This window comes from Jaculus jaculus, chromosome 15 (genome assembly GCF_020740685.1).
Source record: "Jaculus jaculus isolate mJacJac1 chromosome 15, mJacJac1.mat.Y.cur, whole genome shotgun sequence".
Taxonomy (NCBI): domain Eukaryota; kingdom Metazoa; phylum Chordata; class Mammalia; order Rodentia; family Dipodidae; genus Jaculus; species Jaculus jaculus.
The window spans coordinates 51586949-51604197 of NC_059116.1; the positions used below are offsets into that span (position 1 = coordinate 51586949).

The window sequence follows — 17249 nt, forward strand, 5'->3', positions numbered from 1 at the left end:
CAACATAGAAAATGGCCCTGTGACATCCTTTTTACCTCTCCCTTCCCACATTCTCTGTCATGCTCATCCCTTCCCCTATTAGTGATGATTTATCATCCTGTCTTGGCAATTTCTTAAGCAACTTTTGCCTTGCATGTTATAGATATCTGGTTTTAACCATTGAAAAATGGTGAGCAAAAAGATGTCGTCTAGAATCTGTATCACTTAAGGAAGTGAATGTTATTATAAATTTCAGTGGATATCCTTGATACCTCTTTGTTCCAACATTAGATATTTACAAAAACTTCTTTATTTCTAAAGTGACACAATATTCACTTAAAGTTTTGTTAGTAAAAATTGAATTTATTCTACTTACTAACTGATTTCTAGCAAAATATCTTCATTGTCCTACTTAAAGTCATTGTATGTTATAAATTTTTGGACTTTTTCTTGCCCATTAGCAAATGCTACCACACATTACACAATAAGACAATGATGTCCTCACCAAAAACAGTGAATGGCATTACATCTCCTCAGTATCACTAGTCATTGAGTCTTGATTCTGGGTCCTTTTCTCTTTTGATTTCAAAGTTTTATTTCAAATACTTATGGAATTTTCTGAATTGTGCTTGGTACATTGTGCTACACAGAAGTTTTCAATCTCTTTGTTTCATAAGTTGACTGGTTTGTTTTGTTTTTTATACAAGGTCTTGCTATATAACACTGGTTGGTCTGGTTCTTACTATGTAGCCAGTTGGCCTTGAACTCATGACAACCCAATTGTTTCAATCTCCTCCAAATACCGGATTACAGATATGTTCCATCAATTTTGGCTTTATTCTTTAGGCTTTGGCACAATATTAGATAAGGTAAACCATGTGGTGTGGTTGCCTTTTATCCTTTCCCATAAGACATGGGATTGTGTGAGACCAGGAAGATGAATCTAAATGATCCCTTTTATCCACTACAACTGAGCTACAGTCTATCTTATCCACACTGGGTGGCTCTTCAGTGCTCAGGATCTGTAGTGATCACTGGGTGGAGCCCTTTGGATTTCACTTGTTAAAACAAATCTGATGCCTGTTAGCGCAGTGACCGTGAAACTGTGGCTGCCTGTCACAGATTCTCACCTCTTCTTTATTCTCTGAAGTCAGCAAGGCTTCCCTGTATGTATAGGCCACTCTCTGGATTTACTGGCTTTCCCTAAAGTCATCAAGTGATCAAGAAGTGATAAAGTCTAGAATTTTAATTTTAGTATGCCATAGTGCCCAAGAGTAGCTCCAGGTTTCCTCATCTTCACTGTCTTTGGACCCACCCACCAGAAGCCTATTTGCTTTGATCACCTGTGATCAGCAGATGACTTCTTGGAGACCACTGGCATTCTGGAGCAAGGGCACCTTGTGGATATATGTGACCCAGGGAAGAGCTAAGATCTACAGGTTGCATCTTTATTTTATTTAACTTATCTTAGTCTCACACTAAATGCTGAAAAAGAATAGTGAGGTGCTGGAGAGATGACTCAGCAGTTAAGGGGTTTCCCTGAGTAGCCTAATGACCCTGGCTTGAATTTCCAGTACCCATGTAAAGCCCATTGCACAAAGTGGTGCATGCATCTGGAATTCACTAGTAGCAGCAAGAGGCCCTGGCATGTCCATTTTCACTAAATCTCTCTTTCTATTTCTCTCTGTCTCTGTCTCTCTCTCCTTGAAAATAAACAAAACCAAATATTTTTAAAAGAATATTTAGTATTTCCTCTAATATTTTTAAGCAAGAGTGTCATAGATTCTAAGCTGAGACATAGCTCATAGGCACACCTAGATATAGAGATTATGCCTCCTTATTGCTTAAAATCACAATAGCTTTCAGCTCCTACTGTTAGGGGCATTAAAGTCTCTCCAGCTTATATTTTGTAAATATATTTTATTTATTTATTTATTTAAGAGATATAGAGACAGAGAGAGGTAGATGGACAGAAAGAATGTACATACCAGGGCCTCCAGCCACTGAAAACAAACTCCAAATGAATGTTCCACCTTGTGCATCTGGCTTATGTGAGTCCTGGGAAATCAAGCCTGAAACCTTTGGCTTGGCAGTCAAATGCCTTGAATCTGCTAAGCCATCTCTCCAACTCCTCTCTGGCTTCTTGGTGAGTGTAATTTATGGTTGTAAAATTAACACACTCGTTTCAAAGCCAGTGGCTCTCTTGCTATTGTATAATGACTAGCAAAAAATTGCAAATTACAAAGACAGGAGGTTATGAAAGATGCATTTTAAAAGAGTACAGTAGAAAATAAAAGTAAAGCAGAAAAGCTCTCAGGCTGGGAAGCTGGAAAGCATCCTGAATAGGTGGCTACATGGTGACTTGGAACAGGTCTTCTTATAATGTTGGAGATGTAAATTGGTTATTCAGTTAGTATGAGCCTCATCATCAGAACAAACACATATGGAGGACCTTTACTGATTGATGGATCAGGAGACTCATAAAGAGCCTGACCACAAAGAGAAGAAGTTCACAGAAACATCCTAGGTGGAAGGACACTGGTTGCCATCTTGAATCAAATTTAGGTTCAGACTGTAGTTCCCTTTAGTCTCTCTAGAGCATGTTGACATTTATGTTATTTTTGTGTCTATGTCATTAACTAACACATGCAAAGGAAGGTGATCTTTCTCCTAATCTCTAGCACTACCATGCCATGTTCCATGAGCAACAGTAATTACAGTGACTCTGAAAGAGGGTCTTGCCGTCTCTTCTTGGCCTGACTTTCCCCAAAGTTGTCAACAAGTGATCAAATCACTGCTATTTTCTTATGCCTGAATATTTTATTTTCTCTTTCTGTTCTCCCTACTAGTTCCTAGAAACTTGGAGAAAGTAGCTACATCATTTTTTTCTTGTCAGCAATAGGTGAGCACTCCACTGGCTCTTTCCTCAGCTGCCCATAGTGTTGCCAATTTTCTTTGGTTGTTTTGACCATTCTAGTAGATATGTGCTGGTATGTTATTGCTCTACCTTGCTTTTCATAATATTGAATGATTTTATTATCTCTCTACACACATTTTTTTCATCCCAATATCTCCATTTGTTAAGGATCTTTGTAAATGCTTATTGTTTTCATAGAGTTTTTATGGTAGTAATTTTATGGGTGTATGAGGTGTATGGGAATTTTGTATTTATATTCATAGGTTAGTGAGCATATGTATGTGTGAGTTGGTGTGTATGCATGTGGAGTCCAGAAGATAGTCTTGTGTGTTATTCTTCAAGTAAACTGTCCACTTTTTTTAAAGAAAGTGTCCCTAATTGGATTGGCTTGCAGCTCACAAATTATACTAGACTAGCTGACCAGCTAACTCCTGGGATCTACCTGTCTCTGCCACCCTAGCACTGAGATTACAGGCTTACACAGTCACACCTGATATTTTACATAGATAGCAGGGATTTAACTCACGTCCTCATGCTTGCAAGTCAATCATTGACCAATAATCTGTGTACATGCCCGTTATTGTAGTGTTTTTTTTTCAGTTTGTTGGTAATTATAACATATGAACATATTGCACACTAGTCATCTTCTTATTAGGTTATCCTCTTTTGCTACCTCTTCCTGAAGTCCCTTTCTGTGAGGGTCCTCTTCATTTGCATAGAACAACAGTATATTGATAGTTCTTGATGTAGCTTGGATGCCAATTCTTCTCAGATTTATTTTTCATATGAATATTTTCCTTCAGCTTTGTTTTTCTCTTTACATTTTATGAAGCATTTCTGAAAACAGAAGTATTTAATTTCTAAAGAAACAAATCTATCATTCTTTTATATTTTATATCATTGATAAAAATCTTTGGTTTTGTATCTAAGATTGCTAACCTGAAATCATAAAGACTTTAATGTATTGTCTCCTGCAAATTTTATTGCTTTAAATTTTATATTATGCCCTTGAGGTGTTGTAATAAAGTTTTGTACATCTTTATGAGGAGTGTTGCTATCCATTTGACATTAGTAAGCTTTTGACTAACTTTAGTTTTTTCATGAAAAAATAAGTATAGAGTAGCTTAATTATGTCTTATATAAATATATACTAATATAATCAAACCAAAGTATTCCTCATGATTTTCCACCATAAAATATCATTATTTTCACCCAAATAAGATTTCACATGATCAACTTATTTTTTACTTTTTAATTTAAAAATGCAATTTTAAATTGTAATATTAATTATCAATTCCATAAAACATAAGTTATTAGATGTTAATATCATGTTAAATCATTTATATGGATTTGAATACTCACATATTGCAATATAACAAATGCTGAGGAAAATTTTTAAAGTTTTATTTGTTTTAAATGAATTAATAATCATCTACTCTAGAAAATAAGTGATATATATTTGTGTTTGTTTAAACAAGTTATGAAGATGGATATACTTTGTTAAGCAAAAAGATGAAAAATAATTTGCTTGTTCTTCCTATATAACAAAGATAAATGACTACGCATTCCGTTCGACTTGGGTTGCTATAATTAGTATATTGTGGCCTGAGTAGCTTGTTAACAGCTGGCATTTATTTCCCACAGTTATGGATGTTGGGAAGTTCAAGATAAAGGTGCCAAAAGATTCAGTGTTTTGTGAGGGCTGCTCTCTGGTTGCCACATTGTGTCTTCTTCCTACATGCTCACATAGTAGATGGAGTGAGGCAGCTTTCTAAGCTCTCTTATAGGGACAATTATACCACTTATAAAAACCTGGCCCTCATGAGCTAATTGCCTGCCAAAGTTACTAGGGTATAAGATTATAACATATGAACTGCGGGGAGACCAAAATAATGGCCTTCGACATTTCAAGAGTCATATACTATAGGAATAAAATAGGACCTTTGGAGAGAAAACATTTCAGAATAATAGGATGCATTTTTGTCATGAACTATGATAGCATGGTAATTTTACCAAAAATAAGTTTCCTTTTCATTTTTTTTCTCTTAGAAAGTCTAACTATAGAAACTAAGTTCAAAATTTCTTCTATTACTGAAAGACAATGGCTTCATTCAAACATGAGGCATCTGCACCTTAATTTATTTATTTAGCTAAATGCTATTTGGAAACACCTGTTTCATGCAAACTGACAGCTTTACAATTGTACATTGTTTTTATAGTTCCTTCATTTGTAAACAACGTTACTTGATTTCATTGAAAATTTAGTGAACTATCATAAAACATTTTAAATTAATATGTTGAATATCATAACAATTATTACTTTACTCTGATAAATATAAAAGATAATAACAACGTATAAATGATCTAAACAAGTAGAAAAGAATTTCATATTAGGCAAAATATTTTTCTTTATTAGTTTAGTTTTCTTATTTTGGCTTAAACAATAATTCCAAATGGTTTTACTTTTACTGATGACTTACTCTCTGAAAGACCAAGTGGTTTATTTGATCAAAATTTTATAAACAAAACCAGTGATTATTTCTTCACATATACTTCACTATGCCAAATTTCTTTGACTATAAAGTGAAATTACATAATAACCACAGGTTGTTTGATGACTGTCTGCTGAAGTCTGTTTCATGAGGCCATTGATTTAGAGAGACTAAAGAAGTCATAACTTATCCTAATAAATATCCATCTCTATGTATTTCTTTTTTTTTCAGTTAACAATATATTTAAGGTTTTATTTTTCTTCAGTTTTCTAGCTACAGAGTTACATTAATTCACTGTATTGTAATTCATTTCATCAAATTTTTGCTGGAGCACAATGAGTTAGCTTTATTCTTTTGTTGTCACAAATAATTCTTCAATGAATGTGCTCATTCTAATATAATTGATAAATGTACAAGTATTATTTGAAAAGAGAAAAATTAAACTAATTCACAGTGCATTGCATTTAATATTATAGCATGTCCTCACAAATCACCTCCTATGATATTCATACCAATATATATTTATCCAATGTTTGAGAAATTTGCTTTCCCACTTATTTAGGATACTTACAAAATACTTAACCAAATGTTTGTGCATGTGTATACATGTGAATATTGTGATGGATGCTCAGCTATGAACCACAATACACTTAGTAATATCTAGTTTTGTATTTTTTTTAAATTTAATTTGTTAGTTTTCTTTTCAGTAAATACAGGCAGTTTGGTACGATTATTTAGGCTCATCTGTGATCTACCCCTTCCCATTAGACCCTCCTTGTTAATGAAAATGGGTCGTGCATTGTGGCGTTAGACCCCAGTTATTGGTATGATAAATGTCTCTGCAAATCATGACCCAACATGTGACTCTGACATTCTTTCCGCCCCCTCTTCAGCAAAATTTCCCTGAGCCATGTTGGGTTCATTTTTGGTCTGCTTCAGTGCTGAGGTGTTGGGGGCCTCTGAGGCTCTGGCTCTCTGATTTGGTAGGAGTTGATTTTTCTCTGTGTTGATCTCCTTCCCCTTTGTGCTGGTATCCAGTTCACAGGAAAATATCACCCTGGCTTATTTCGCCAGTTGTTCTTAGTTTCAGTTGAGCCCCTTTTGAGGTATGTTGGGGCAGCTCTCTTCTTAGGATCTGCATCTATCTGGAAAAGAGAAGCAGATTCTCCAATGGAGAGTAAGTTAGCACCTGGAAAATTGAGATAAGACTTAATTTTTTGATAAACAGTATGGTAGGTTTAGGCCCTCTTATACCCTGTGATTGATGGTAGCTTAATATTGTAGAGTGGGCTTGTGTTTGGGTATGGTTCTGACTTGTTTCCCAGCTCCAGCTATGGGTCTAGTACCACTGAGTGGATCAGTTAGCCAAATCAAGAGCAATTGATTCCTCACCATGGCTGTGTACCACTATTGCACTTGTGTGGGCATCACATCCGGTTATTTGTTGCTAATTAGGTTAAACAATGTGTTGATTGGACAGATCTTGGTCATTTCCCCCAGTCGCCTATGTAGTACCTTCTGGCACTAGACACGCTGACTGTCTGGGGACTGACTCTCTCCTGGCTTCCAGCCATGTCATTCCATTTTACGCGTCAGCTGTGTATGGAATCTTCAGCAATAGGGTCTTATCACTGGCCTTTGGTGGGTCATCAAGTACTCTGAAAGAAGTCTGTCATTGTTTTGGGAAACCTTGTAGGTTTCTCTGATCAAAAGCTCATTGTGGATGGTAGGCCCAAGCTGGAAGTGGGGGTTACAGGTCAGTGTCCACTAAGAAATTGAGGAAAAAGATAACTAATATACAAGAGTTAGAGAGGATAGAGATAGAGGGGAGAGGGGGAGAGGAAGGGAGGGAAGATGTAGGAGATTTAGGTCAGTCTTGATCCTACCCTCTCCAGTGTCTTTTAGTTCAGGTGTTTCCTGTAAGGGTCTAGTGAAGGTTCAGCCATTTGGTCTGTCTTTTAGGAAGTAGAATTTTATGGTACCATTGCCGTTTGTGTCCGCATTACTGTTTTCCACCCTTTGATTCCCTCCCTGCCCTTCCATCCGTCTTATTGTCTAGTCCATGAGGTGCTTGCTGGGTATGTAAGGCATCTTGGGCAGATTCAGGTTAGGTGTTGCAGATGAGTGAGACTATGTATTGATTTTTTTTCTGTGATTGGGTAAGTTCACTGAGAATGATCTGTTCCAGGTTCAACCATTTTTCCTCAAATTTCTTTATGTCATTTTTTTCTTACTGCTGTATAGAATTCCATTGTGTAGATATACCACATCTTTGTTATCCATTCTTCTAATGATGGACATCTGGGTTGATTCCAGCTTTTAGCTATTAGGAATTGAGCTGCTACAAACATGGTTGAGCAAATCTCTCTGGCTTTTGGTTTGAAGGTTTTAGGGTACATGCCCAGTAATGGTATAACTGGGTCTGTTGGTATTTCTATAGTCAGCTTTTTCAGGATTCTCCATATTGCTTTCCAAAGTGGTTGTACAATCCTGCATTCCCACCAACAGTGAATGAGTGTCCCTGCTTCTCCACATCCTCGCCAGCTTTTATTTTCATTTGACCTTTTGATGTTGGCTATCCTTATTGGGGTAAGGTAGAATCATAGTTGTTTTAATTTGCATTTCTCTGATGATTAGGGATGATGAACATTTTCTTAGGTGTGTGTTTGCCATTTGTATCTCTTCCTCTGTGAATTGCCTGTTTAACTCTGTGCCCCATTTTGTGAGTGGGGTATTTGTCTTCTTATTGTTTAGACTTTTGAGTTCTTTGTAAATTCTAGAGATAGGGCCTCTATCAGTTGGATAACCTGCAAATATTTTCTCCCATTCTGTGGGTTTTCTATTGGCTTTGCTTATTATATGCTTGTCTGTAAAGAAACTCTTCAGCTTCATATGATCCCAATGGTTGAGTGACTGTTTAAGAACTTGAGCCACTGGGGTTTTATTCAGGAAGTCTTTTTCCATTCCTATATCATGGAAAGTACTTCCTAAATTTTCTTCCAGTAGTTTTTGAGTTTCTGGTCTTATGTTGATCCATTTGGATTTGAGTGTTGTGCATGGTGAAATGTGTGGATCAAGTTTTAGTTTCCTGCATGTGGTTATCCAGTTTGTCCAGCACCATTTGTTGAAGATGCTATCTTTTTTCCAGTCTATATTGTTTGGGCCTTTGTCGAATATCAAGTAACTATAGTTGCTTGGCCCAAAATCCGGGTCCTCAAGTCTATTCCATTGGTCTATACTCCTGTTTTTATGCCAGTACCATGCTGTTTTTATTACTATGGCTTTGTAATTTAGCTTTATATTGGGTATGGTGATGCCACCAGAGGTATTTCTTTTGCTGAGGATATGTTTGGATATGCGAGGTCTTCTACCTTTCCATACGAAATTTGAGATCATTTTTTCTACTGTGAAGAACACTGTAGGGATTTTAATTGGAATTGCGTTAAATCTAAATATTGCCTTTGGTAGGATTGTCATGTTAATTCTGCCTATCCAGGAGCCTGGGAGGTCTTTCCATCTTTTCAAGTCCTCCTCAATTTCTTTTTTGAGAGTTTTTATATTTTCGTTGTATAGATCTTTTACTTCCTTGGTTAACGTTATTCCAAGATATTTTTTTGTTGTTGTTGCTATTGAAAATGGGACTATGTCCTTTATTTCTTTTTCTGTGTCTTTGTCATTTGCATACAGAAATGCTACCTATTTTTGTGCATTGATTTTGTATCCTGCTACTTTGCTATAGGAGTTGATCACCTTCAGGAGTTTTGGGATGGAGTCTCTCGGGTCTCTTACATATACAATCATGTCATCAGCGAATAGAGCTAACTTAACTTCTTCCTTTCCAAATTGTATCCCTTTTATTTCCTTCTCCTGCCTTATTGCTTGGGCTAGGACTTCCAGAACTATATTGAAAAGCAGAGGTGAGAGAGGACATCCCTGTCTTGTTCCTGATCTCAATGGGAATTCCTCCAATCTCTCTCCATTAAGTATTATTTGGGCCTTTGGAGCTTTGTATATTGCCTTTATTATGGTAAGATGTGAACCTGTCATGCCGATTCTCTCCAATGTTTTGATCATGAAGTGATGTTGTATCTTGTCAAAGGCCTTTTCTGCATCTATCGAAATGATCATGTGATTTTTATGTTTAAGCTTGTTTATATGGTGTATTACATTGACAGATTTTCGTATGTTGAACCACCCTTGTGTTCCTGGGATAAATCCCACTTGGTCAATGTGGATAATGCTTTTGATGTGTTGTTGGAATCGGTTTGCAAGTATTTTGTTGAGGATCTTTGCGTCTATGTTCATTAGGGAAATAGGCCGATAGTTTTCTTTTCTTGTGGCATCTCTGCCTGGTTTTGGGATTAGGGTGATACTAGCTTCATAGAAGGAGTTGGGTAGCTTTCCCTGTTCTTCAATTGTGTGGCACAGTTTTAGGAAGATTGGTTTGAGTTCTTCCATGAAGGTTTGAAAAAATTCGGCTGGGAATCCATCTGGTCCTGGACTCTTCTTTTTTGGGAGGTTTTTTTATTACTTTTTCAATCTCCATGAGTGTGATGGGTTCATTGAGGTGATTGATCTGCTCTGAGTTTAGCTTTGGTAGATGATATGCATCCAGGAATTTATCCATCTCCTCCACATTTTCCAGTTTTGTGGCGTAGAGGTTTTTGAAATAAGTCCTGATGATTCTGCTGATTTCACTGATGTCCGTTGTGATCTCTCCTTTTTCATTTTGAATTTTGTTAATTTGGAGTCTCTCCTTTTTTTGCTTGATCAAATTGGCCAGAGGTTTGTAAATCTTATTTATTTTTTTCAAAGAACCAGCTCTTTGTTTTGTCAATTGCCTTAATTGTTTCCTTGGTTTCCAATTCATTAATTTCTGCTCTGATTTTAGTTATTTCTTTCCTTCTGGAGCTCTTTGGGTTGGATTTTTCTTGTTTTTCCAATGCCTTTAGGTGGATGGTTAGGCTATTGATTTGGGATCATTCTGTCTTTTTTAAGAAGGCATTGAGTGCTATGAATTTTCCCCTTAGGACTGCCTTCAGTGTGTCCCATAAGTTTTGGTATGATGTGTTCTCATTGTCATTCAATTCCAGGAATTTTGCAATTTCATTTTTTATTTCATCCACTATCCATTTATTGTTTAAGAGTGTGCTATTCAGTTTCCAGTTGCCGTTGGGGTTCTTGTTGGTTTTTTTGTTGTTAATTTCTAGGAATTATGATCTGATATCATGCAGGGAATTATGTCGATTTTCCTAAATATGTGGAGGCAGTCTTTGTGTTCCAGTATATGGTCTATTTTAGAGAATGTTCCATGGGCTGCTGAGAAGAATGTGTAGTCTGTGGATTTAGGATGGAAATTTCTGTAGATGTCCGTTAGGTCTAAGTGCTCTATGGTTTTGTTGAGCTCTCTTACTTCCCTGTTGAGCTTCTGTTTGGATGATCTGTCTATTACTGATAATGGTGTGTTAAAGTCCCCAGCTATGATGGTGTTGGTGGTTATTTCTATTTTATTGTCAAGTAGGTTTTGTTTTATGAACTGTGGTGCCCCTGTGTTTGGTGCATACAGATTTATGATTGTAATATCCTCTTGATGGATTGTTCCCTTTATAAGTAGCAAGTATCCTTCTTTGTCTTTTTTGATTGTTTTTGGTTTGAAGTCCACTTTATCTGATATTAATATAGCTACACCTGCTTGTTTCTTATTCCCATTTGCCTGGAATATTGTTTTCCACCCTTTCACCCTGAGGAGGTTTCTGTCTTTAGTGGTAAGTTGGGTTTCTTGAAGGCAGCACATTGAGGGGTTTAATTTTTTGATCCACCCTGCTAGCCTGTGTCTCTGCATGGGTGAATTAAGGCCATTAATATTTAGGGTGATGACTGTGAGATTTGATTTGATCCCTGTCATGTTGTGGTGGTAGAGGTGTGTTGGCATTTCCATGGAATTTAATTTTTTTTTTTCTTCTATCTACTCTGGGTTTGGTTGCTGGGATCTGCTTCTTGTAGGCATTTGTGTTTGGTTATTTGTTTCTTCTCTGTGGAGAATTTCCTGGAGTACTTTCTGTAGGTTTGGTTTTGTGTTCATATAATTGTAAAGCTGAGTTTTGTCATGGAAAGTTTTCCTTTCACCATCTATTACAAGGGAGACTTTTGCCGGGTAGAGTAGTTTCATTTGGAAGCCATAGTTTCTTAGAGTTTGGAGAGTTTCATTCCAGGCCCTTCTAGCTTTCAGGGTTTCCATTGAGAAGTCTGAAGTAATTCTGATGGGGTTTCCTTTGAAAGTGGTGTGCTGTTTTTCCCTAGCTGCTTTTAGGATTTTTTCCTTGGTGTCAATGTTTAGAGTCTTAATGATAATATGTCTTGGGGAGTTTCTCCTTTAGTCTAGTTGGTTAGGAGTTCTGTTTGCTTCTTGAATCTTGATGGGCTTTTCTTTTAATAGACAGGGGAAGTTTTCTTCAATTATTGTGTTAAATAGGTTCTCCATGCCTTTGGTCTGAAATTCTTCTCCTAGTATTCCAACGATTCTGATATTAGGACGTTTAAGTGTATCCCACAATTCTCTCATGTTCTGTTCACAGGAACTTTTGAACTTACTGAAATTTTTGGACTCTCGAACTGTTTCTTCCATCCTGTCTTCCAAATCAGAATTTCTATCTTCCACTTCGCTGACTCTATTCTTGAGAGCCTCTAGTGAGTTTTGGACTTGTTCAATTAAGTTTGCATTTTCTGCTACTTTCCTATGTATCACTTCCATCGCTTTGTCCAGCTCCCTTTTTGTCTCATTTTCTGATTTTCTTGTTGATTCTTGGAAATCATCCTTGCATTTCTTTATATTTTCATTTAGTGTGGCCAGCTGATTTTTAAGGTCCTCTTTTTTTTTACTCTCCCTCAACTCTTTTAGCTCTCTTTGAATTCTTTCCAGTGTCTTATCATATTGCTCTAGCTTAGTGATGGTAGCATCCATATGATTATCTATCCTGTGTAGCTTTCCTGTCAGTTCTAGCAGTAGTTTGGTCAGGGTTGCATTGTTCATTGCTTCCACTTGATGTTCTGATCCTAAACACTCTTCTATGTTTTGGTTAGTTGTGATCCTTGTTGGACTGGGTGATCTGTCTGGCTTTTCTTCCATTTTATTTTTCGTGTTATTTCTTTTGCACTGTGGTCTACCCATGTCAGTGTATGGGCAGGTAGGTGGGTGGAGCAGCCTGGGATCTAGCTTAATGCGAATCCAAGGCAGCCTGGGGCAGTTGCAAGTAGCCTGGGTTTTTGCTCACTCTTGCCAAAGCCACCTATCTATAGCCTGACAGGGACACCAAAGTTGCCTAAATTCTCACCCAGTAATGCACCTAAGCTGCCTGCCTTTGAGCTTGAAAGGGGACTGAGTTAGCAAGCCCAGAAGGTGCCCAGACTCTGGCTGGGTACACTGGGGTCTGTAAACAGTCTGTGCTCTCCCGCCTCAGGGGAATGGGGGATGGGTGGTGATGTACAGGTAGGGGATGGCACCTGTGCTGGCACTAGTGACTCAGTGTGGACTTGTGTGGCTCTTACTGTGGGAGTGGGCCCGCTGCACGTGCAATTGTAGTGCAGAGGCAGATGATGTGGGTACAGAATCAGGACACAGCAGAGGCTGACCTGCAGCAAGTAATGTGATCACAGCAGCAGGGGATCTGGTAGCCACCTATTCACGGCAGGGGTGGCCCCCACAGGCCTGCGAACCAAGCACCACGTGGCTGTTCTATTTGCAGGATCAGAGAACAAGGGCGAGGTAGGAGGTCTCAGCTTCAGTGCAGCAGGCTGGCAGGCGTGACTGGTGGGTGCCCGATCAGAGCACAGCCACGCAGGGTGTGCGGAGGGTGCGTGGGCGGGTGGGTGGACGGGGGGCGTGGGGTGGTTGTGAAGCGATACCTCACTGTGATTTTGATGAACATCTTCTTGAAGAAAACTTTTTATTTCCATTTTTTATTTTTTAAAACTTATTCATTTATTTATAAGCAGAGAAAGACAGAGAAAAAGGAGAGAAAGAGACAGGCAGATAATGGGCATGACAGGTGCATGTGCCACTTTGTGCATCCAGCTTTATGTAGGTACTGAGAAATCAAACCCTAGTTGTTAAGCTTTGCAGACATGTTCCTTAACTGCTGAACCATGTCCCCAGCCATATATTTAAATTTTTATTAACAGCTTCCATCAGTATAGACAATAAACCATGATAATTCCCTCCTATATCACACCCACTTTCCCCTCACAAATCCACTTTCCATTTAATCCTTTCTTTTCAATTAGCCTTGCTTCTGTTTTGATATCATCATTTTTTCCTGTCATTATGAAGGTCTTGTACATGTAGTGTCAGGGACTGTGAGGTCATGAATATCAGAACAATTTTGGGTCTAGAAGACAGTACTGTAAGCATTACTACCCTTCCTTAGTTCCTATATTCTTTCCACCACCTCTGTAATGGTCCCTGAGCCTTGGAAGATGTAATGGAGTTGTCTCAGTGCGGAATTGTCACTTCCTTTCAACACACTGGCTATTTTTGAGTCACCCCAGTGATTACTACCATCTGAAAAGAGGTTTCTCTAAATAAAACTGAGAGTAGCATTAATATATGGACATAAACATAAGTGTTTAGAGGGAAGTTTGATGGGCATAATACATCCACATAGCAAGACAGCAGTAGTTTTTACTCCCTAGGGTTTATTACTTCCCCAAGCATAGATTTTTATGTGGTTTTCAGTATCAGGCATGTATTCTCTCTTGTAGAGCAGGTATCCAGTCTAACAGGAGAGAAGCTGGTTTCTCCCATAACAGTCTTTCCACCATTGCATGTGTTAGTATATTTTGACTGACTAGTAAGATGTAAGGCTTGCAGTTTCAGAGCTTCAGGTCCAATAATAAGGTTTTTCATCTACTTGAAATTGATGCTTAGGTTAGAGAGAGATGAGGATGTATTTTAATCTTTTTACGTATAGATATCCGGTTTTCATAGCAACATTTTTTAAAGAGGCTTTCTTTTCTCCAGTGAGTATTTTTGGTATTGTTTTCAAAAATATGATAGCTGTAGCTTCCAGGGCCCAGGGTTTATACCTGGGTCCTCTTTTCCATTTCACTGATATATGTGCTTGTTTTTGTGTCAGTACCATGCTTCTTTTCTGTTATAGCTCTGTAATATATCTTAAAATCATTTATGGTGATACCACCATCCTTATTTTTGTTGCTCAAGATTGCTTTGGTGATTTGAGGATTTTTGTGCTTCCAAATAAATTTTAGGATTATTTTTTCTATTTTGATAACAAATGCTATTGAAATGCTGATTACAACTTTTCCTCCTATGATGCTGGTCTTAGGTAGGTAGTGTCAGGCATGGCAAGGCTATGGATATCCAGGCCATTTTGTAACTGGAGGAGAATGTTATAAGGAGTCCTTCCCTTCCTTTGCCTCTTACATTCTTTCTACCACCTCTTCCACAATGAACCATGAGCTTTGGCAGGTGTGATAGAGATATTTCAGGGCTGCATGTTCATCTGTCACTTCTTCTTAGCACCATAGTGCCTTCTGAGTCATCCCAAGGTCACTGCCATCTGAAAAGAAAAGGTTCTCTACAAAGAAGTGAAAATAGCATTAATATATGGGTATTAACATTAAGAGAAGTGCTTACTGGGTAGTCTTGTGAGCATAGTATATACATTTAGCCAGACACCAACAGACTTTACTCCCCTAGGGTTAATAACTACCCCTGTTGTAGGTTTTCAGTATCAGGTATGTATTCCCTACCATGGAGCAGGCTTCCAGTCCAATTAGAGAGTGGGTACTTTTCCCCATAACAGGCATGCCTCTATTGCACCCATTGGCTCATTTGGCTTGTCTGGTCAAATTTAAAGCTTGCAGTGTCCACTATTGAGTATCTTCATTGGTGATTTCTCTCTCACCCATTGAACTGCATGCAGCTTGGCTTTTTCCAGCTTTCTGTCAGCTGATCTACATGGAGGAGATTTTCAGCTCAGCTCTGGCAGTATTTTTAGTAACTTTGCAACCCAAATATGTGGAGTCTTCAGAAATAGGGTCTTACTGTCTATTCCTGGTGGGAAACCAAGGGCCTAGGCAATGGCCTGTAATGTTTGGGGAGTATCAGGGATCTCCCTGGACAACACCTCACTGGAAGATATCCCATCCTTGGCACTGAAAATTTTCTAGCAACAAGTGATGGCTTCTAAGTGTTCCATTGACCAAAAAAGTAGGTTTTCATATGACCTGTTTATATCCTATTAGCTTTTCATTAGCCCTGCCTCCACTTTTCCTTTACTCAGTCTCTTCCCCTGACCTCACTTAGGCCTTTTCACCCCATTAATCTGTTCCTCTACTGACATATATACAATACCATACTATAAAGTCCCCCTCTCTCGCTTTCTATTCCCTTTATTTCTTCTTTCTAGCTTACTGTCCTCAACTACTGAGTTTCATTCCTACTCTCATAGAAGTTCAATCATTTGTAGCTAGGATCCACCTATGTGAGAGAACATGTGACTTTGCCTTTCTGGGCCTGGGCTACCTCACAAAGTATGATATTTCCTTCAAATTTCATAACTTTATTTTTCTTTACCAGAGTAGAACTCCATTGCATAAATGTGCCACAACTTCATTATCCATTCATCAGTTGAAGAACATCTAAGCTGGTTCAGTTTCCTAGATATTGTGAATAGAGTGGCAATAAACATGATTGAGCAAGTATCTCTAAGGAAATGAGACAAGTCCTTAAGATATATGCCTAGGAGTGGTATAGCTTGGTCATATGGTAGATCTATGTTTAGCTATTTCAGGAACCTCCACACTGATTTCCATAATGGCTGGCCTAGATTGCATCCCACCAGCAGTGTAGAAGGGTTCCTCTTTTTCCACATTCTTGTTAGCATTTATGGTCATTTGTTTTCATGATGGTGGCCAAACTGACAGAAGTGAGATGGAATCACAATGTAGTTTTAATATGCATTTCCCTGATGACTGGGGATGTAGAATGTTTTGTAGATGTTTATATCCCAACTGTATTTCTTTGAGAACTCTCTATTTTGTTCCATAGCCCATTTTTAATTGGATTGGTTTGTTGCTTGTTATTTAATTTTTTGAGTTCTTCATATATCCTAGATATTAATCCTCTATCAGATGTATAGCTGGCAAAGATTTTCTCCCCTTCTGTAGGTTGCCTCTTTACTCTATTCACAATGTCCTTTGCCATACAAAATCTTTATAATTTCATGAGGTCCCAGCAGTTGACCTGTGATTTTATTTCCTGAGCTATTGGGGTTATATTAAGAAAGTCTTTGCCAATACCAATATTTTGAAGGGTTTTCTCTACTTTTTCCTCAAGCAGTTTCAGAGTTGCAGGTATGATATTAAGGTCTTTGATCCATTTTTTTAAATTTTTTATTAGAATTTTCCATGATTATAAAAAAAATATCCCATGTTAACCCCCTCCCTCCCCCCCACACATTTTCCCCTTTGAAATTCCATTCTCCATCATATTTGATCCATTTTTTTTTCAAAGATCAAGTGGCTGTAGCTGCCTGGGTTTCCATCTGGATCCTCTATTCTGTTCCACTGTTCTAAATGTCTGTTTTGTGCCAGTACTATGCTGTTTTTATTACTATGGTTCTGAAATATACATTAAAATCTGGTATGGTGATACTACAAGCCTAAGATAGCTTCCATCTTTTGTAGAGAGGTGAGTTTCTTGGAGGAAACGAATTTAAGGATTCTGTTTTCTAACCCAGTCTGCAAACCTGTCTTTTGGTTGGGGCATTGAGGCTGATGGTATTATTATTGTAAGGTGTATATTTACATTTGCCACTTTCCTTTTTTGTAGTTCTTCCATT

At 37.9% G+C, this 17249-nt stretch overlaps 1 protein-coding gene across 7 annotated transcripts in view; it reads left to right on the forward strand.

The window, feature by feature from the left end:
- The window catches only part of Nol4 (nucleolar protein 4), a 416619-nt gene that overhangs the window by 329829 nt on the left and 69541 nt on the right, over positions 1-17249 (forward strand). The window lies entirely within an intron of this gene.